We start from the raw sequence: 22,919 nt of genomic DNA on the forward strand, positions 1-22,919 counted from the left end.
GGTCCAAAGACACACTGGTACTGCTGCACCACAGAGCAGCAGACTGCAAATAAGTTGCTGCATGACCGAGTTTCATTGGGTCAAGTGTGATTATTCATGAAAATATTTTTATGTCTGACACTTAAGTCTCTGACTTCACTGTCACCTTGAACTCCCAGTGACTGGAGACATTAGTTTATTTAGGTACTATTCTAGAAAGTATTAGCTCAGGATCTTTAAAGCCATGGATTAATTAAAAGATTAACTTTAGTGACTGTTTCCTTTCTAAACAGACATGAGCTTCCATTGGCTTATGTTGCTCTGAGCCTTTGTTGGCCACAAGTGACTCAGAACTGACCTTTCACTTATCACAATGTTCATCCTAAGTCCTCCAAAGCCAATGATCTGTTACAGTGTAGATTTTTCCTGGATTTAAAACACTTGCTTTAAAAATATGTGGCCACCAAAACAAGAAAGAAAAGACACTTCTCTTTTCACAAGCTGAATTCTTTTCAGAGAAGACAGTAGTTTGTTGAACTTTTCAAGTTAACTTACACATAAAATCATTTTCACCATTAGGATATATTAATTCTTCAGTAACTGATTAAGTCCCAACTTTAGCAAACCAGTTATATAGCTTATTACACCTGATTATATCATCAGTTTTTTTAAGTCAACAAAATGTGACAAAGCTAATGCATTTTTAAATTAAGTGCAATAGTTTAAAATTAAGGTCAACTCTCAAAATGTACCTTCTTTGTTCTGACACCATCTCTGCAGAACTCTCCAAATATATTTAACACATCAAACATTTAAATATTCTGTCACTTTGACAATAGTTGTCTGACATTCAATAAATGTAGTAGGAGTTAAATGACTGTCAAATGAGTGAATGAATGAACTATGGAGTAGCTGAACTCCATGACATGGAAATTAAAAATGTCCATATTTTCAATGAAGGTACTGATGTACAATGATTTAAAATAGCATATCTGATATCACTCAGAAATAAATACTGGCATTATTCTTAGAAGAAAATGTCCTGACTGTAAATTCACTTTATTCTCTGCAGCACACTAACATATATTGTTAAGTTTATGAAGGTTACTTATTCTTTCAAATGATAGATACATTCTTATTTTAAAACTTTGTTCTAGGGAATTTAAAATGTACAGGAAATAGAATTGTGTAATGAATATCTATGTACCCAATGCCTAGCCCCAATAACAATTAATCCATCATGCTTCACCCATACCTCAATTCACTACCCATAAACCAGAGTATAGATAAGCAAGTCCCAGTCTCCTGATTCTATCTGTAACTAATCCAGAATGTATCTCTTAAAAAACAGACTCTTGTTTGTAATGTAATGACAATACAATCATTTCACTTACAACATTAATTCCCTTACTAATATCAAATAATCAGTTGGTGTACAAATTGTATACTGCCTGTAAATTAGGAACCAAATAAGGTCTACACATTGTGATTTGTTGGTCTACCTTTTCCATTTTTTTTATCCATCAGTTTCCCTCCATCCTCCTTTCTCTTTCCTATGTGTTGACAAAACCAGGTCAAAACACAATCTCAGAACACTGTTTTAGTTCTTCACTAGCCACAGGAAACTTCCTTTTAAAAAAGGTTCATTTAAGTATCTTTTAAATCATCTACATATCTTAAGACAATCAGAGACTCAGAGAATTCAAGAGCAGTTAACATTAAAAAACTGTATGCATCTAGGTTTTTCTTTCTTGCTATTTTCAAAACTTAGATCAAATTTTAATCCAAGCCCTCACTTTTGTAATTCTTCAAAGAAATTTACACAAGTATGCTAATTTTACATAAAAGGAAGAAATAATACATAGATTACCAGACATGCAGAAATACCTAGGAATAAAATAGTAATGCAACTTTACTACTTCAACTGAAAAAGGAGTAGAAACTTAAACCCAAAAGATGTGCAACAGGGGCCAAAACTCAGGCAATATAATCAAGACACTCAGGACATAACTGGCCACAGTGCTTTGTGTGTGTTACTTAGCAACACTGATTTAATAACAATTTCTAATTTTAATTCTATGTTTCATCCCCCCAAATTTTGCCTCTTTTGTATTAGTTTACTTTAAAATTAACTTGACATTTAAGAATATAAAATAAAATAACAAAAACAACTTGACATTTTCATTTCTCACATAATGTAGTTAACTTTCAGATAAAATAAAAATATGGTAATAGTAACATATATCAAAAGATGACCCATTACAGTTATTTGAAAAAGAACAGCTTGGGCTTCTCTTTAAAATAAAGAAGCAATTGTGCCCCACAAACTCCAGGTTATTTTATTGAAACAAAAGGGCATTTTGATTTGTTGTATAATATATGTTTTCACAGGAAATACGAAATATTGAATGGGTCAAAGCTCCTCAGAAACGAAAAATAAAACCCTTCAGAAAAAGATTGCCAAATTGGCAATGACACTTTTCTATCTTTGTTTAAATAACACCCAACCTAGATGTTTATTTGTTCCAACTAGCTTTTCCTTATTATCACTAGAAATCCATTGCAGCATATATAAGAGCTGCAGTTTCTCGTTCTTACTCACCTTCTTTTGTCATCTTTGGACAAATAACTGGGAGGACACATTTTGACCAGCACAATTCTCAGCCCTGAGAAGGACCCTCACACAGAGGTAGGTACATGGAAACATTGTATGAAGTCTTTTTACTTTGAATACTAAACTTTTCATTTTTTAAAAATGTGTATTGAATTTATTACAGTAACACTGGATAACACACCTATGTACATTTCAAGTGTACATCATTCTATAATAATAATTCTATATAATTCTACATCATTTGTATATTGTAGTGTCTGTTCCCCTCCTGCTGCCATGCCCCCTCCCATCACCACTGTCCCCCTTTACCCTTTTCTACCTCCCCAACCTCTCTTTCCTTCTGGAAATCACCATACTGTTGTTTGTGTCTATGACGGGAGTGTTTTTGGCTTAATCACTTTGCCTTTTTCACCTAGCCTCCCAGTCCCTTTCCCCAATAAACCTATCAGTCTGTTTTCTGTACCTATGAATCTGTTTCTCTTTTGTTTGTTAACTATTCCTGTCCATGAGATTCCACATATAAGTCAAGTCATATAGTATTTGTCTTTTTCTCTGACTGGCTTAATTCTCTTAGCATAGTGCTCTTCAGGTCAATCCACGCTGTTCCAAAAAGGAAGATTTCCTTCTTTCTACAGTGGAGTAGTGCTCTGCTGTGCAGATGGACCATGGCTTTCTGACTCCTTCACCTGTTAATGGCCACTTAGGCTGCTCCCAAATCTTGGTGATGGTCATTAATGCTGCAATGAACATAGGGTACATATATTTTTTTAATTCAAGGTCTGGATTTCTTTGGATATATTTCCAGAAGGGGAATTGCTGAGTCATAAGGCAGCTCTATTTTTAATTTTTTTAGGAAACAATATAGTGTTTATCACATTGGCTACACCAGTATGCATTTCTATCAACACTGTGCAAGGGTTTCCTCTCTCCACATCCTCACCAGGACCTGTCGTTTATTGATTTATTGATGCTTGCCATTCCGACCAGATATTTCATTGTGCTTTTAATTTGCCTTTCTTTGATTATTAGTGATATTGAGTACCTTTTCATATACCTATTGGCCATCTGCATGTACTCTTAGAAGTGTCCATTCAGGTCTTTTGCCCATTTTTTTATTGTATTTGTTCTGGGGTTTTCTTGTTTTGTGTTTTTAAGTTCTCCATAAATTTTGGGCATTAACCACTTATCAGATGTACTGTTGGTGAATATGTTCACCAGTTCAGTGGCTGTCCTTTCATTTTGTTGATAGTTTGCTGTATGACAACTTTTTAGTTCCACGTACTCCCATGTGTCTGATTTTCCTTCTATTCTCCTTCCCAAGAAGCTATATTACAAATAATATTGCCAGGAAAAATGTCTGAGATCTTACTGCTTATGTTTTGTTCTAGGATTTCTAAGATTTCGAGTCCTAAATATAATCTTTAATTCATTTTCATTTTATTTTTGAGAATGGTGAACAACTGATCCGATTTCTTTTTTTTCACATATTTATTTACTTTCCCAACACCATTTAGTGAAAAGACTACCTTTACCTCATTGCATATTCTTGCTTTTTTGCCAAATATTAATTGACCATAAAGGCATGCATCAATTTCTGGGGTCTCTATTCTGTTCCACTGATTATATGATTGTTTATGCCAGTACCACACCATTTTGTTCTGAAACTTTTAAACATATCAGTTTCATGGGCTTCTGGAGAACATCCACTTTTCCCTAAAATAATATGTGACTTACATGAAATTTGGTAAATCATTAAATCTTGTGAAATTCTAATGTCGGAGAAAAGCATTTGTGTGAGCACTTAGGACAATTAATCAAGCCAATTACACAATCAATCAATTCTTCCCCCTGATGTGCCTTAACATTTTTTGAGCTTCATTATGACCAGAACACTAGCAAATAAACCCTAAGAGAATTGAATTGTTCTACAGCACATGTTTATCCTGAGTTTTGACTTTGTTTTTTAAATATTATCCAAGAATGTGTCAGACGAAAAGTAATACTTAAAGAAAAAGCTATCTGCATGTATAATGGAATATTCAGTGAAATTTGTCCCTACGATTGTTTTAGGACTTGTTCAGTCAACACACTCACCTGATAGGTAGAGCTGACTACTAGAAAGCCAGTCTTCACAGACATGCATGTACTGCTCTCCCAGAACAGAGGCTATCATGAACTTGAAATTCGTTGTAAATTTGAAGCCAATTGAGAGAAAAACACCTGAACGTATCCCCAATTCTGCCTTGGTCTTTGATGTACATTATATGTAATTTTGGGGAGAACTTGAGATTGCTTATCATGGAATAAAACAACTTAGTAGAATGCTGTTAAAAATAGGATATATTACATGACAATTTTTCTTTCAACTGCAGTTTACCCATGAACATCATAGGGGTTGGGGGTGCCAATGCCCCACAGTAGAAAATCCAAGCATAATCTTTGACTCACATGTCATCCTTCAGTATCTGCAGACTGATTGATTTTTGGTCCCTCATGTATACAAAAATCTGTGAATGCTCAAGTCCCTTATATATACTACGGTGTAGAAAAAGGCACACAGTTGGCCCTCTGTGCCCACAGATTCCCAGTGAGAAGATCAAAACCAGTTTCAATCTTCAGTTGGTTGAATCTGTGAATGCAAAACCTAGGGATATGGAGTGCCCACTGTGTATTTACTGGAAAACAACCCAATATAAGTGGATACCTGCAGCTCAAACCTGTTTTGTTCAAGGGTCAACTGTCTTTGAAATGCACCCTTGTTCAGACTTGAACATCATGATATTTTATAATAGGCACCGCATTACCTTATAAATTTGTTTTAGAGGTATTACTATAACTAAATCTTAGGTTTTAAATTTTATTTCTTGGTGAAGAGATTAAGCCAAATAAAAACGCTCAGAGACTAAATTATGGCCATTACCAGAGGGAAATGGGGTGGAGGTGGCAAAAGAGGGTGAAGAGGGCCAACTGCAAAGACACGGAAGGAGACTGACTTGGTGTAGTAAACACACAGTACATTTCACAGATGATGTGCTATGGAATTGGACACCTAACACCTATATAATTCTGTTAACCGATGTAATACCAACAACTTCAATACACATATATAAATAAATGTTTCTTGAGACATCTCCACAGTAAGAAAAAGACTTACCTTACAAGATAACATATGAAAGAAAAAATCTTACTCATAAAAGCTCTGTCAAATAAAGCATTTAATGAACAACTTATTGCCATTATCTCCTATGTTTAGCTTACAAGTCAAAAGTGAAAATGAGTTTCATTATTTCAAACTTCCACATCAGAAGCCTAATAGTATTGCTCCTTCTTAATACTGAATCCAAAATAAAATTAGACAATCTTCTTAAAATGCTATACAGTACTATTTGTACACTGTTTCAAATACCAGTGGTTGGGACACTTTCAAAACACAAGGAATATTGATGAGCCATTGTGCTTATTTCCAGGAGTAACAGTAAGGATGAAATCACTGTGCCTACTCTTGGGCCTCTTGGCCCTTCAAGCCTGTTTCTCGGTAAGTCTCCTTAATCACCCTTCATATTTCTCATGCAGCTACTAGTCAGAGTTTTCACACTAATGATGTTACTATTCCTTATATATTAGCAGTTCTCAATCACTGTTCTACTGCTTAATTTCCACTTAAATTATACATCTACTGTAATTTAAATTGCCACACACAGCTCATGGCTACCACATGCCACTGTTTAATTCTGTAATATCAGACTGCATTACACAGACATGAATAAAACTGCAGACACATACATTAGCAACTTCACAAGTAGGGAAACTCATTTCTTGCAATTATTTCCAGTAAACTTAGTGACATTTTTTTAAATATACCTCAATATGTTCTTTAATTTAATAGGAATATTGTTTCCTCATCTACACAATGACATAGTTAAAACAAAAGAATTTTATGAACATAGGCTTCATGTATTATCTACATCAGAGTAAAATAACTCACTTATTAAAAATACAGTAAGCCAAGCCACATTCCAGAATGAATGAGTGTCTGACAGTAAGACCCAGAAATATGCATTTTTCCAAGGACTCAGGAAACATTTAATAAGCTGTAAATATTTATATCAATAAACACCTCCCAGGAGTAGAGGACTGGGTTAAGCACCACAGAGAATTCTAAATATTCAAAGAATATTCAAACTATCAAGGGAAAAAAAGCGACATGTTTTGGTGTTCTATAATTAACAGAATAATAGTCAGCTACAAAGTGGGGATAGATTTATTCCAGTTTTGGGAAAAAGAGATAAACGCCAGAGAAATTTCTACCAAAGAAAATGAATAAATATTAATCCCATTAAAGAATAAATACATTGAGATTCTAAGTATTCATATTCTAGATGAATTGTTCTTAAGCCAAGTGATGGAATAAATTAGCTTCATTTTAGTCCAACAAGAGGGTAATTTTTCTTTCTAACATAGTATCTTCATCTTCTTTACCAAGTTCATTGTCATTGTTAACTTGTGAAAAGGAAGCTAATCACTGTGGCTAAGGTAAAAGGCTATGAAAAAGCAGATACTTACTACAGAGATTTTTTGCTTTACACATAACTTTTAGATTGATACCCAGGATATGATCAGGAGATAAGGGTACTTTCAGCAAAGTCACTGTCTCAACAGTGCAAATAATGGGAAGTATTCTTCCACCCTAAAGATTTGGAGTTTCTGCGGATTGAAAGACAAGTCTTGAACTTTTCAAACACCCTGATCTAGCCTTTGGATTGTCAGCACTTGGGTCAAATGCCCTTCCCAATTCAATACACTGTCACTAAGTAGGGAGAGCTGACATAACAGGTTCAGAGCTGTGACTAGGCATTTTGTGTTGGATTGGTAACACCAAAGAAAGTGTTTTACTGGCATGCTGGGGACAAAAGTCAGTTCGAAGAGTGGCTCACGTATGAGAAGTGGGATCAGTGTCAGCAAAGCTAGGCTACCCTTTCAGAGAGTTTTGCCATCAAGCACAGAGGTGAAGAGAAAGAGGTGACAGGAAAATGCATGGTTGGAAGGGGACGTTGTTTAAAAGTGGCACATGGGTGCTAGTTATCTTGTGGGAAAACAAGCCAGTTAAAAGGCACATATTGAAGTTCAGGCATAAAAAAGGAAAGACTGACAGAATCCTGAAGAAACACTTATAAAGAAAAAGGAAATATCCAAATACTTATGACTTTAGGTATGTGGCCAGTAAATCAATAAAGTTCATGTGTACCTTCCCACATTACTTTGAAGAAACAGTAGAAAACACCAGCTTAGTGGGGTGGATGAGGGCTAAAGAAGAGGAAGAGAACTCTAATTAAACTGGCAACAACTTAGAAAAGTGCAGGCTTCTGGGGAGTGGTGTGGCATAAATCTAAGGCATTTGAAGGATTTGCGGGGCAACACTGAAACACCACACATTTGCAATGGAACAGGGCTTTGACATCTGCCACCTCTGGTTAGGGACCTGCAAGTAGGAATCAAGAAAACAAATCATTTAGGGGTTTCCTACATTTGGGAACTGGCAGTGTCACACAAGTCCCTGAAGGACCTGGGGAGAGCAGGAAGGAAGTTCAGTTGTGTGTCCCACAGAGGAGAAGAGGACTCAAGAGAATAGCACCTGCATTTTCCTGCCTTGGAGCTTTTATATACTTTCCCTCCCTTTGACCTGCCCTCAACACAGTTTTGTATTATTTAAGCCCCCTTTCAAATGCTGCCTTCTCAGTGAGACAATCCTTCCTCTCTCCAAAACTAGTCACTCTAAATGTATTTGTTTCCTGCACTATTTTTCGTTCCAAAAACTGCAACCACTATCCTAGGTCTTAACATAAGAAATAGCAGCATGTAACATTCACTGAGCACTGCACCTAAGCCAAGCACTGCCCTAAGCACTTTGCTAATAATGTTTCACAACAAATCTCACCATGACCCTAGGACAGGGGTACTTTTGGGAATGTCATTTTCCAGGTGAAGTAAGAGAGAGGCTCAGAAAGCATTTCCCACTCAACAGTCTCTAAGTAGCAGAGGCAGGGAACTGACTCTCTTTGCGCAATTTTTTACCTTCTAGTATCATAGCTACTTAATCTGTAGACTCACAAACTGCATGTTTATACCTTTATAGCTCCTACTTCAGCATATTGCACAAAGTAGGTGCTCAGTAACATATTTGACAACTTCCTAATTTCAACGTCTAAAACAACTTGAACTCTTTAACAAGATATGAAAAATTTTCATATCTCAATCAGCTCCACAATTTCTCAATTTGGAACTAATGCCAATGGCAGTCTCTATCTACTAGAGGCTAAGGATGTGATTTAACTCCCTTTTTATTTTCCTTCAGCACTATCTCAGCTTTCACTGAGCACCTAGGCATTCACAGGACAAAAAAGAAAAACTCTTCCTCTTCCCTAATACAGACTTTCAAACTGTGTGACTTAGATAGATACAGTATTTTCTCTTGCTGAATAACAAATTTCCACAAACTACTAGCTTCAAAACTCCATTCATTATATCACAGATTCTTTAGTCAGAATTCTGGCCTTGGCTTGGTTGGATTCTCTGTTAAGGGTCTGACAATGCTGAAAAAGTGTTGCCAAAACTGTGTTCGTTTCTGGAGCCCAGGTCCTCTTTCAGGCTTCTGTGACTATTAGAGGGATTAGGTCCCTTGTTTGAGGGACTGAGGTCCTTATTTGCTTGCTCTGAGCCAGTGACCATTCCTAGCTCCTCTTGCCCCTCTACCATTTATTCCCATGTGTTCCTCTCCACGACATGGCTCTAAGCTCCAAAGCCCAGACAACAGCACTTGCTGCAGCTTCAAATCTCTCTGACATCTTGTGTCTCTGACCTGTGCAACCTATTTTAAAAGGCTCACCTGGTACAGTCAGAACAGCATTGGCCAACAGAAAACAGGAATCTTGGGAGCCATCTCAGAATTCTGCCTGCCACAGAGACTGTAAGTTCTTGGTCTTCACAATGAAATATTTAATTTAACTTGTTTTCTTCTTTTTTCCCTCAGCCTGGTGAGAGTCACAGACACCACAGGAGACCACGTCCACCACCACTGCGTCTTCCTGTACCTCCAGAACCTACTAGTTTTGGCCCAGAATTTGCTCCACCCCCTCCTCCCCCCAATGGCACAGACAGTGTTCCACCACCCCCACCTCCTCCCCCTAATGGCCCAGGGAGTCCTCCACCACCCCCACCTCCTCCCCCTAATGGCCCAGGGAGTCCTCCACCACCTCCTCCTCCTCCCCCTAATGGCCCAGGGAGTCCTCCACCACCCCCTCCCCTTTCCTGGCCTGCTCTCTAATTCTCTAGAAACCTTCCTGTGTATCCTGCCTACTTAAACCCTGCATCCCAAGTAGAATCTGCTACAAGGAGTTTGACCACAGCCACACAATCACCCACCAGCCCTGCAACTACTACCCAAGATACAACTACTGCTACTTCACCCAAAGGCTTTTGCAATAAAGTAGTTTCCAACTGGTGATAAGGATGACATATTCCAGTAGTCCTAAACTGGTGGAGAAATCATCTTAGAAGGAAGCCAGAACAACTCACATAAACATTAGGCTAACAAACTGAAAATAAAGACTTGAGCAATAGTCCTGGCCTGTTGTATGTGGTTCAGTTGGTTGGAATGCTGCCCCATGGTCCAAAAGGTCACAGTTTGGATTCCTGGTTGCAACACATACCGAAGTTGTGGGTTCAATCCCTGGTTGGGTGGGGCTTGTACGAGAATGCAGACAAGCAAAGTTTCTCTCCAACACTGATGTCTCTGTCTCTCTCTCTTTTTCTCTCTCTCTGATGCTCTCTCATAAAGCAATGAAAAAATGTTTTGGGGTGATCATGATCAATAAATAAATGAGAGAAAGAAGGCACTATTATTACCTTTATAGAAACATTGATACCCAGGTTTCTCTTCAGAATGCACAAATCGTTCACCTTAAAAAAAAAAAAAAAGACAAATACCATAGGATCTCATCTTTAACAGGAACCTAATCAACAAAATACACAAACAAGCAAAATATAACTGAAGACACTGAAATTGAGAACAGACTGACAGTGACCAGATGCGAGAGGGGAGGGATTATACAGGCAAAGGGTGAAGGATTTGCGGGAACAGTGATAAAAGACCCATAGAAAATAACAAGGGGGTTGGAAATAGGGGAGGGAGGGAGAGTGGGATGGAGTGGTGGGGGAAGTGGAAAGCAGAAAACTATACTTGAACAATAATTTTCAAAATGTTAAAAAAAAAGCAAAGTACTCTCCACTTGAACAAAAATTATTCCCACTGTTTAAAAAAAAGAGTTGAGCAATAATATGAAATCTCCACTGTTGTCAGAAAAGTTACCAGTTTGTCCCCAGGTAAGCAATGCAGGTGCCAAGAAGCTGACAGAAGCCAAACCTTATACCATGGGGCCAAAGATATAATTAGGGAAAGTACAGTGAGACACCTGAAATCTGGGTGATAAAATTAGAAGATAGGCAACGGGATGCCCGCTGAGTACCAGAACCCATCATGCACTTACAGAAAACAATCATCTGGAGATAATTTTATATGGGGCTCCAGTAATTATGTGAATAATGGTAATATTAATGAGGAAGGAAAGACCAGAGAAGTCTCAGTGGACAAGGATTTGAAATATTCTAAATTCTGCATTGGATATGTCGACTTCGAGGTCTTTATTTAACCCTAGTATTCTTTTCCATTACTGCCATAATATATAGTTACAAATTTGGCATCGTAACACAAATGTATTACCTCACAGTTCCATTAATTGGAAGTCCACACAATGACATGGCTCAGTTAGTTCCTCTGCTTAGAGTCTCCCAAGGCTGAATCAATGCACTGGCAGGGCTGCATCTTTTTTAGAGGCTCTAGAAAAGAGTGTTTCAAGGCTCATTCATTTCCCCTGCACAGCTCTTCTTTTTTATTTTTTAAATATATTTCATGATTAGTCCATTACAGTTGTCCCATTCTCCCCCCTTCATTCACCTCCAACCTGAACACTCCTTCCACCCATTCCCCTCTTTTAGTTTAGGTCCATGTGTCACAAGTTCTTTACATTCTACATTTCTCAAACTATTCTTGCCCTCCCCCCTATTTTTATGTACCATCTATGCTACTTATTCTCTGTACCTTCTCCCCCCTTCTCTTCCTCACACACCCTGGTTGCTAACCCTTCTGTCATCACCATTTCTGTAGGTTCCTGATCTAGTTATGCACTTAGTTTGCTTTTGTTTTAGGTGTGGTTGTTAATAACTGTGAGTTTGCTGTCCTTTCACTGTTCATCTTTTTTATCTTCTTTTTCTTAGGTAAGTCCTTTTAACATTTCATATAATAAGGGCTTGGTGATGATGAACTCCTTGATTTTGCTCTTATCTGAGAAGCACTTTATCTGTCCTTCCATTCTAAATGAAAGGTTTGCTGGACAGATCAATCTTGGATGTAGGTCTTTGGATTTCATGACTTGGAGTACTTCTTTCCAGCCCCTTCTTGCCTGTGAGGTCTCTTTTGAAAAATCCCCTAACAGTCTGATGGGAACTCCTTTGTAGATGATTGTACCCTTATATCTTGCTGCTTTTAGAATTCTCTCCTTCATTTTAATCTTGGTGTCTTGGTGTGTTCCTCCTTGGGTCCAACTTCTTTGGGACTCTCTGAGCTTCCTGGACTTCCTGAAAATCTATTTCCTTTGCCAGATTGGAGAAGTTCTCCTTTATTATTTATTCCAATAACTTTTCCACTTGTTGCTCTTCCTCTTCCCCTTCTGGTACCCCTATAATTCTCATGATCCAATGTTTAAAGATATCTTGGAGATTCCTAAGGCTCTCCTCATTTTTTTGAATTTTTTTTCTTAATTCTTTTCTGTTTGATCACTTCTTTCTTCCTTCTGGTCCACTCCATTGATTTTAGTCCCAGATTTGTTTTTATCACTATAGGTTCCCTGTGCATTTTGCCTCATTTCACTTAATGTTGACTTCATTTTTTTCATCTAATTTGCAACTAAAATCAACCAGTTCAGTGAGCATCCTCATTACCATGTCTTGAACTGTGCATCCAATAGATTACCTATCACTTGGTCACTTAGAAATATTGTCTCTGGGGCTTTGAGCTGTTCTTCTATTTGAGCCACAATGTTTTGCTCTGTTCCAGCCTGTTATGTGTGAGGGGCAAATGGTTACGTGTTCTATGGGGAAAGTCAGGTCAGTTACTGTGTTGTGACTGGGGGCAGGATCAGAGAGGGAGCAATGGCATTTTTTCCTATCTCTCTCAGATTTTGGACCCCTCTACCCCTTCCCACAAGCAAATTGGGCCCTTCTGGTGTTGGTTCCTGGGTGGGTGGATTTGTGTTTGTTCTAAGACCCTGTGGGTCTCTCCAGTGAACTCTCCTTTGAGGCTGAGAGCCTCTCCTGGCACTTCAGCCCCCCAAAGTTTTTCCAGTCCATTCTTTTAGGCTTTATTTCCTGTCCCTGGGGCCCTGGTTGCACAGTCCGTCTCACTGACTGTTTTTAAACCTGTCTGTTTTCTCTGCACACAAATGTGTGTCCTCAGTCAGCCTGCCACCTTGCAAGCATTACTGGGTTTTTGTCCCATGCCCGCCTGGGTTGCAAATAAATGCCTCCTCTTGTCTGGACCATTCTCTACCAGACACCTACTCCGCCCCTCTTACTAGTCTAGATGAATGGTTTGTTGTTATTCGGACTTTGGTACAGATAACATTTCTGTCTGTTTTGCTTGTACTTTGCTTCTAAATCTTTGCTGTCCTTAAATTTGGTTGTGTGCAAAGGTACAGTATTTCCACCGATGCCTCCATGTTGGCCAGACATCTCCCCTGCACACCTCTGGTGCCTTTTCATCCTAACCAGATCTCTGACTCCAGATAAAGAAATTTATCTACTTTTACAACTTTAGATGATTATATTGAGCCTACCAAAATAATCCAGGAACATCTCTCTGTTGTTATCTATATTTAATAACATCTGAGATATCCTTTTTGCAGAAATATCTAGATTAATGTTTGATTAGGGAACCATGAGATGGAATTAAGAGGCACAACCTGACAAATTTTCAAGAGACGTACACTGGCTGATGCAGTTCAGTAAATTGAGCACTAGCTTGCAAATTACATGGTCGCAGGTTCAATTCCCAGTGAGGGTCCATGCCTGGATTGAGGGCCTGTACAAGGTTTCCGAGAGGCAATGACACATTGATGTTCCTCTCTCTTGCTCATTCCCCTCCCCTCTCTCTAAAAATAAGTTAAATCTTTAAATAAATAAATAAAAATTTAGAAGAGAAACAACTTTTAAGTGTATATACTGAGCTGAGCAAGTAGGATGTATACAAGAGCAGAATAAATGGAAGGACTGAATTTAACCAAGATCCCAGTTTTTCCAGGAAAGAATAACAGAAATAGATGGGAAACAGAAGCCACTCCAGGAATTGCAGTTACATATGAGACTAGCTGTGCCACAAGGGCTAGTGAAAGTTTAAAAAAGCTTTCTTTTTTCCTGCTTTGCCTTTGATGCACACTTATTTTATGCTGAATTTACTCCCAGGCCTTATGTTTTTCTTTCTTTAGTTTCTTCTTGGATATGTTTTTCTTCCGTGCATTTTCTCTTCTGGTTTAGGAACAATCTGCTCTTTTTCAGTAGGTTTGTCTCAATGTGGCAGAGAGAGCTCATGTGTGGGTTAAGCTGCCCACAAACTCTGAACATTCTGTGCTGCCTCTGAGAAGATTGTTCACCTGCATGTTCTGAATAAGCAGAAGAGAATCTACATCTAACCTCTCAAGCTCTGAATTACTCTGCATTTTCAAGAATGTGCAGCAAAAATTCAGCACTGTTCTGGGGTCACCAAGCCTGTGTCTAGCGTCACTGTGTGGCCTCAGCACACCTGCCAATTCCACCATTATAACAACAAAATGGCACATGTGGCTTCTGTAAAGGGACATCTTTCAGATACTTGTTAGCATTTCAGACTTTTATACACTTGAAGGCCTGGAAAGTCTTATGGGTGTTAAAGTGAACATGAGAATTTGAAACTCTTGAATTGCATGATTTTGTGGAGCTTTCTGGGTCAAGGGAATAGTGAACTACTTTCATAGGTCACCAAAAGCAGTTATGGCAAAAGCACAAATTGGTTTTAGTGACAACTCAGACTTGACTGAGTATACTTTGAGTTTGAAGTATTATTAAACATGTGAACAAGCAGGAAAAACAATATGCAGAAATTACAAAAATGTGGTGTACATGAGTGAATGCTATGGCTTCTTGGCATTAGGCTTTCCTTCTTTACTGGATACACAAACACAGATTCCAGAAGTCCCAACAGCCAATGTGGGAAAACTGTCCACCAGATCATAAAACCCAGCACTGACCTGTAAGCTGTTTTAGACATGGGGTAAAGGTGCTTTAGGACAGAAAGTTTCACTGTATTGTCTTTTAAGGAATTTCTGGCTGAGCCCATTATTTGCTTGTTTTCTAGAATTTATATCTTAGTGTGCAATCAAGCCTAATCAAGGCTTCTAAGCACTGAGGGGGGACATTTCAGAAAAACATTATACAAGTGGACTATACAATCTCAGCTGGATGCCAACACACACAAAGGGTCCTGACTTCCTACCAAGATGGAGGCATAGCTAGATACACTTTCCCTCCTCACACAACCAAAAAAAGGATGACAACAAATTCAAAAACAGAAAATAATCAGAACTTCCAGACAATAAAACTGTATGGAAGTCCAACAATCCAGAAGTTAAAGAAATATTCATCCAGACTGGTCAGATGAACTGAGACAGGCAGAGAGGTGGAGAGGACTCTCATGCAAGGCAGCAGCTAGAAGATCTGGGAGAGCAAGGCAGCAGCTGGCAGACCACAAGGTGGCAGCTGGCAGACTGGGCAGTCCCACATTTGCATGTGGATGAACGAGAAGGAATAGCCAGGGAGCGAAATAGACCACACAACCAAGTTTTCCAGCAGGGAAAATAAAGCCTCAAAACCTCTGACTGTAAAAATCTGGGGATTGTTGTGGCAAGAGAAACCCCCAACCTCATCGGAGAGTTCATTGGAGACCCACAGGGTCCTAGAATGTTCACAAACCCACCAATGTACAAATCATCACCAGAAGGGGCCAATTTACTTGTAAGTACCTGGGACTTCACTGAAAAGCAGCCAAGAGCCAACCAAGGGACAAGAGCAGGTGTTCCCTCTCAGACCCCACCCAACATATAGCACCACAACTCAGCAACCTGGGTGACCCCACCCTTGTGAATATCTAAAGCTCCCCACTTTGCCATGTAACAAGAATGCCAACACAAAGAAATATGGACAAAATGAAAGAAAAGATCAAAGCTCCAAATATAGAACTAAGCAATGAATAGATAGCCAAGCTGTCAGATGCAGAGTTCAAAACACTGGTAATGAGGATGGTCACAGTAATTGTTGAGTATGGTTGCAAAACAGAGGAAGCTACACAAAGTGAATAAAGGGGAATGTACTGGGAACCAACAGTGATACTAAGAAATCCAAGACTCAAATCAACAGTTTGAAGCAGAAGGAAGAAATAAACATTCGACTAGAACAGAATGAAGAAACTAAAATTCAAAGAAATGAAGAGGCTTAGGAACTTCTAGGACAATTTTAAACACTCCACTATGTGAATCATAGGGGTGCAAGAAGGACAAAAGGAAGAGCAATAAATTGAAAACTTACTTCGAAAAAAAATGAAGGAGAACTTCTCCAATCTGGCAAAGGAAATAGACTTCCAGGAAGTTCAGGAAGCTCAGAGAGTCCCAAAGAAGATGTACCTAAGGGGGATGCTGGGAAAATGGCGATGGAGTAAGACGGAGTGGATTCTAGCTCCCATACTTGTGGGTGAAAATCCTGGCAGATCTATAGAGAAACAGTGCAATAAACCATCGGTTACTCAGCATTTATGAAATTAAAAGACCAGAGACTGTGACCGACACTGAAACACCAGACAGAGGCAGAGTCAGCTACGGGAGCCAGGACACTTGCGGCCCCTGTGCCACTGCCATAGCCATGGGCCTGGGTGCCAGGGAGTTGGCTACAGGAGCTGGGACACTCAGCAGTGGTAGGCTACCAGTGAGAGGACCAGCGCAGGGACCAACACAAGAGAAGGTGGAGACGGAGAACATCAAGATACCTGAAGGAGTCTGCACCACTAAAATTCACAGGAATTATACCACAGAATTTCACACCATAAACCCAGGGCATCAGAAGAGATCAATTTTAGAAGCTGACACTAACAAGAAGAGTCTCAAACAATGGAAAGAAAAAGAAACAATCCCCAAATGAAAGAAAAAGCAGAAACTTCAGAAAGAATACTAGATGAAATAGAGGCTAATCAACTATCAGATATTGAATTCAAAGCACTGGTTATTACCAAGTTCAAAGAGCTCACAATGAACTACCAGAAACTACAGGGGAGCTATAATGATCTGCTGCAAACTACATCAACATGAAAAAGAAAATAGAAAATATCAGCAAGGGACAAGAGGAAATGAAGAATACAATTTCCAAATTGAGGAACACAGTAGAAAGTTTCAAAAGTAGAATAGATGAGGCGGGGATTGGATTAGCGAGTTGGAAGACAAAGTAGGAAGCATCTCACAAAAAGAGCAAGAAAATGAAAAGAGGCTCAGAAAGAATGAAGAGGGATTAAGAGAAATGCAAGACAATATGAAACGTAAAAATACCCGAATAATAGGAATACCAGAAGGAGAAGAAGAAGAACAAGGAATAGAAAACATATTTGAAAGAGTAATGAGAGAAAACTTCCCTAATTTGATAAAAGAAAAAGTCACACGAATCCAGGATTCACACAGAGTCCCATTCAAGAGGAACCCAAGGAGGCCCACGTCAAGACACATCATCATTAAAATGGCAAAATTCCAAGACAAAGAGAGAATCTTAAAGGCAGCGAGGGAGAAAAAAGAAATAACATACAAGGGAGTCCCAATAAGGTTAGCTACTGACTTCTCAATGGAAACACTTCAAGCAAGAAGAGATTGGCAAGAAATATTCCAAGTATTGAGAAACAGAGGCCTACAACCAAGGCTACTTTACCCAGCAAGACTCTCAATCAAGATAGAAGGCCAAATAAACAGCTTCCAAGACAAAAGAAGTCTAAAAGAATTTGCTGCCACCAAGCCAGCTCTACAAGAAATACTGAAAGGTCTGCTTTAAGGAAAGGAAGGAAAAGAGACAGACAGAGAGGAACACAGGTACAAAAATGGCAATGAATAGTACCTATCAGTAATAACCTTAAATGTAAATGGATCAAATGCTCCAATCAAAAGACACAGAATAGCTCAATGGATAAGAAAGTATGACCCACACACATGCTGCCTACAAGAGACCCACCTCAGGACAAAAGACCATCAGAGACTCAAAGTGAAAGGCTGGAAACAAATTTTCCAAGCAAATGGACAAGAAAAAAAAGCTGGGGTAGCAATTCTCATATCAGACAAAATAGACTTCAAAAAAAGAGCCATAAAGAGTGACCCAGAAGGTCACTTCATAATACTCAAGGGAAGAATCCACCAAGAAGACATTAACATCATAAATATATATGCACCCAACATAGGAGCACCAAAATATATAAACAAAATCTTAGAGGAATTCAAGAAAGATATAGACAGCAACACAATTATAGTGGGGGATTTTAACACCCCACTATCAAAAATGGACAGATCTTCCAAACAAAATATCAACAAAGATATTGCGGCATTAAACAACACCCTAGATTAACTGGACTTATGTGATATATATAGAGCCCTTCATTCCAAAGAAGCTAAATACACATTCTTTTCAAATGCACATGGAACATTTTCAAAGATAGACCACATGAAAGGACACAAAACGAGCCTCAACAAATTCAAGAAAATTGAAATCATACCAAGCATTTTCTCTGACCACAAGGGACTGAAATGGGAAACCAACCCCAAAGGGAAAAACCCAAAACACCCAAAATCATGGAGATTGAATGGCATGCTATCAAATGGGTCAAAAATGAAATTAGGGAAAAAATCAAAATGTTTCTGGAAACAAATGAAAATGATTTCACAACAACCCAAAACTTATGGGACACAGCGAAAGGCAGTCCTGAGAGGGAAGCTTATAGCAATACAGGCCGACCTAAAGAAGATAGAAACATTTCAAACAAACAACCTTACTCTACAACTGCAAGAACTCGAGGAACAACAACAAAAACAGCCCAAAGCAAGTAGAAAGAAGGAAATAACTAAGATCAGAGCAGAACTAAATGACATAGAGACTAAAAGCACAATTCTAAGGATCAATGAATCCAGGAGTTGGTTCTTTGAAAAGATAAACAAAATAGACAAGCCTTTAAGTAGGCTCATCAAGAAAAGAAGAGAGAGGACACAAATAAACACAATCAGAAATGAAAGAGGAGAGATTACAATTGATACCACAGAAATAGAAGGGATTGTAAGAAATTACTATGAAGAACTGTATGCCAAGAAATTTGAGAACCTAGGGGAAATGGACACATTTCTAGAAAAATATAATCTCCCAAAACTCAATGAAAAAGAAGTAGAACACCTGAATACCAATAACAGCAAAAGAAATTGAAGCAGTAACCAAAAAACTCCCATCACACAAAAGCACCGGACCAGATGGTTTCACAGGAGAATTCTACAAAGCATTTAAGGAAGAGCTAACCCCCATTCTTCACAGACTATTCCAAAAAATCCAGAAGGATGGAAAACTCCCAAACTCCTTTTATGAAGCCAGCATCATCCTAATTCCAAAACCAGATAGGGATACAACAAAGAAAGAAAATTTCAGGCCAATATCACTGATGAACATAGATGCTAAAATCCTCAACAAAATATTGGCAAATCGTATCCAACAATATATCCAAAAGATTATACACCATGACCAAGTGGGATTCATCCCAGGGATGCAAGGATGGTTCAATATTCACAAATCAGTAAATGTAATACATCACATAAACAAAAGCAAAGACAAAAATCACATGATCATATCAATAGATGCAGAAAAAGCTTTTGATAAGGTACAGCACCCATTTATGATAAAAAAAACACTCAGCAAAGTGGGAATACAGGGAGCATTCCTCAATATAATAAAGGCCATTTATGAGAGAACTATAGCCAATATCATACTCAATGGGCAAAAACTAAAAGCTTTTCCACTAAGATCAGGAACAAGACAAGGATGTCCACTTTCACCACTTCTATTCAATATAGTATTAGAAGTTTTGGCCACAGCAATCAGGCAGGAAAAGGAAATAAAAGGCATCCAAATAGGAAGGGAGGAAAAAAAACTGTCACTGTTTGCAGATGACATGATAGTGTACATGGAAAATCCTATAGACTCTACCCAAAAACTGCTCAAACTAATTAATGAATTTGGCAAAACAGCAAGATACAAAGTCAATATCCAGAAATCAAAGGCATTTTTGTATACTAATAATGAAACAGCACAAGCAGAAATCGAGGAAAAAATCCCATTCAATATAGCAAAAACAAAAATAAAATATCTGGGAATAAACCTAACCAAGGAGGTAAAAGACCTGTATGCAGAAAACTACACAGCGCTGAAGAAAGAAATCAAGGAAGACACAAACACATGGAAACATATACCTTGTTCATGGATTGGTAGAATTAACATCATCAAAATGTCCATACTACCCAAAGCAATTTACAGATTCAATGCAATACCTGTTAAAGTACCACTGGCATATTTCACAGACATAGAACAAACACTTCGAAAATTTATATGGAATCATAAATGAGCCCGAATAGCAGCTGCTCTTTTGAGAAAGAAGAACAAAGTAGGAGGGATCACAATACCTGATATCAAACTGTATTACAAAGCCACTGTAATCAAAACAGCCTGTAATCAAAAGACCAATTCTGTTCCATTGGTCTATGTGCCTGTTTTTATGCCAGTACCAGGCTGAAGATAGCCACTTCAGCAAATGGTGTTGGGAGAACTGGACAGCTACGTGCAAAAAAATGAAACTTGAGCACCAACTTACACCATACACCAAAATAAATTCAAGGTGGATAAAAGACTTAAATATAAGCCATGACACCATTAAAGTCCTAGAGGAGAACATTGGCAAGAAAATCTCAGATATTCCACGCAGCAACATTTTTACGGATATGTCCCCTAGAGCAAGGAATATAAAGGAAAGAATAAACAAATGGGATCTCATCAAAATAAAAAGCTTCTGCATGGCTAAAGAAAACAGTATTAAATTAAAAAGACAACCAACTGTATGGGAAAACATATTTGCCAATGATACCTCAGACAAAGGTTTAATCTCCAAAATATACAAAAAACTTACACGACTCCACTTTAATAAGACAACCAACCCAATTAAAAAATGGGAAAAGGACTTGAACAGACACTTCCCCAAGGAGGACATACAGAAGATCCAGAGACATATAAAGAAATGCTCAATATCGCTAGCTATCAGAGAGATGCAAATTAAAACCACAATGACATACCACTTTACACCAGTCAGGATGGCTATCATAAACAAAGCAACAAACAACAAGTGTTGGAGAGGCTATGGGGAAAAGGGGACCCTAGTTCACTGTTGGTGGGATTGCAGACTGGTACAACCATTATGGAAAACAGTATGGAATTTTCTCAGAAAAATAAAAAACGACCTGCCTTTTGACCCAGCAATTCCACTGCTAGGATTATATCCTAAGAATCCTAAAACATCAATTTCAAAGAACCTATGCACCACAATGTTCATAGCAGCACAATTTACAATAGCCAAGAGCTGGAAGCAACTTAGGTGCCTGGCAGTAAATGAATGGATAAAGAAAAATGTGGTACATATACACAATGAAATTCTATGCAGCAGAGAGAAAGAAGGAACTACTACCCTTTGCAACAACATGGATGGAACTGGAAAGCACTCTGCTGAGTGAAATAAGCCAGGGGTGAAAAGACAAATACCATGTGATCTCACCTTTAACAGGAAGCTAAACAACAAAACAGACAAGCAAGCAAAATAAAAACAAATACACTGAAATAGAGAACAGGGGTCAGTGACCAGAGCGGAGGGGGGAGGGAATGTAAGGGGAAAAATGGGAGGGATTTAGAGGAACAAGTGCAAAGGACACAGTGGACAAGAACTAATGGGGGTGGAAATGTGAGTGAGGTGGGGTGCATGGGGTAGGGGTGGGCTGGGATGGGAGAAATAAACAAAAAAAACTGTACTTGAAAAATAACTAAATAAAACTAAAAAAAGAAGTTATACCTAAGGAAGCACACAAGGCACATCATAATTTCATTAGCCAATATTAAAGATAAGGAGAAAACCTTCACAGTGGCAAGAAGAGAGGAGACAGTTACCTACAAAGGATAGTTACCTACAAAGGATAGTTACCTACAAAGGAGTTTCCATAAGACCATCAGCTTATTTTTTCCAAAGACACCTTACAAGCAAGAAAGGGCTAGAAAGAAATACTCAAAGTCATGAAAGGCAAGGGCCTACATCCAAGATCACTCTATCCAACAGAGCTATCATTTAAAATGGACGGGCAGATTAAGTACTACCTATACAAGGCCAAGTTAAAGGAGTTCATTGTCACCAAACCCTTATTATATGAAATGTTAAAAATACTTATCTAAGAAAAAGAAGATGATCAAAAATATGAACAGTGACATCATAACAAACTCACAGCTATCAACAATTAAATCTAAAAAGAATAACAAAAACAAAAACAAATTAAGCGAACAGCTATAACAAGAACAGAACCACATAAATAAAGATTACATGGTAGGTTGTCAGTGGAGTAGAGCAGAGGGAGAATGGGGGAAAGGTACAGGGAATAAAAAGCATAAATGGCAGATACAAAACAGACAGGGGGAGGTTAAGAACACTATAGGACACTCCTTTGTAGGTGACTGTCCTCTTATCTCTTGCTGCTTCTAGAATTCTCTTTCATTTTAATCTTGGCTAATATAATTATGATGTGCATTGGTATGTTCCTTCTTGGGTCCAACTTCCTTGGGACTCTCTGGGCTTCCTGGATTTCCTGGAAGTCTATTTCCTTTGCGAGACTGGGGAAATTCTCCTTTATTATTTGTTCAAATAAGTGTTCCACTCGTGGGTGTTCCTCTTCCCCTTCTAGTACCCCTATAATTCGGATGTTGGAACATTTAAAGATGTCCAAGAGATAAGGGGACAGTCACCTACAAAGGAGTGCCCATCAGACTGTCAGAGGATTTCTCAAAAGAGACCTCACAGGCAAGAAGGGGCTGGAAAGAAGTATTC

General features: G+C 38.4%; 2 long non-coding RNA genes across 4 annotated transcripts in view; one reads left to right on the forward strand and one right to left on the reverse strand.

Moving 5' to 3' along the window:
• The window catches only part of LOC128625903 (uncharacterized), a 64,049-nt gene extending 52,593 nt beyond the window's left edge, over positions 1 to 11,456 (reverse strand). For 2 of the 3 annotated variants that reach the window (XR_008389801.1, XR_008389798.1), the window contains exon 1: positions 9,477 to 9,646. This is a non-coding gene — a long non-coding RNA (uncharacterized LOC128625903). Of the gene's footprint in view, positions 1 to 9,476; positions 9,647 to 11,369 lie in introns of those variants that run through there. The other variant, XR_008389799.1, reaches the window with a different exon arrangement.
• Positions 2,595 to 9,705, forward strand: LOC119038888 (uncharacterized). Its single transcript, XR_005080502.2, has 3 exons — positions 2,595 to 2,668; positions 6,061 to 6,128; positions 9,621 to 9,705. It is a non-coding gene; the product is annotated as an uncharacterized LOC119038888 (long non-coding RNA).
• Positions 11,457 to 22,919: the final 11,463 nt, after the last annotated feature.

This window comes from Artibeus jamaicensis, unplaced genomic scaffold (assembly GCF_021234435.1).
Source record: "Artibeus jamaicensis isolate MK-2021 breed Jamaican fruit bat unplaced genomic scaffold, CSHL_Jam_final scaffold_1031, whole genome shotgun sequence".
Lineage (NCBI taxonomy): Eukaryota > Metazoa > Chordata > Mammalia > Chiroptera > Phyllostomidae > Artibeus > Artibeus jamaicensis.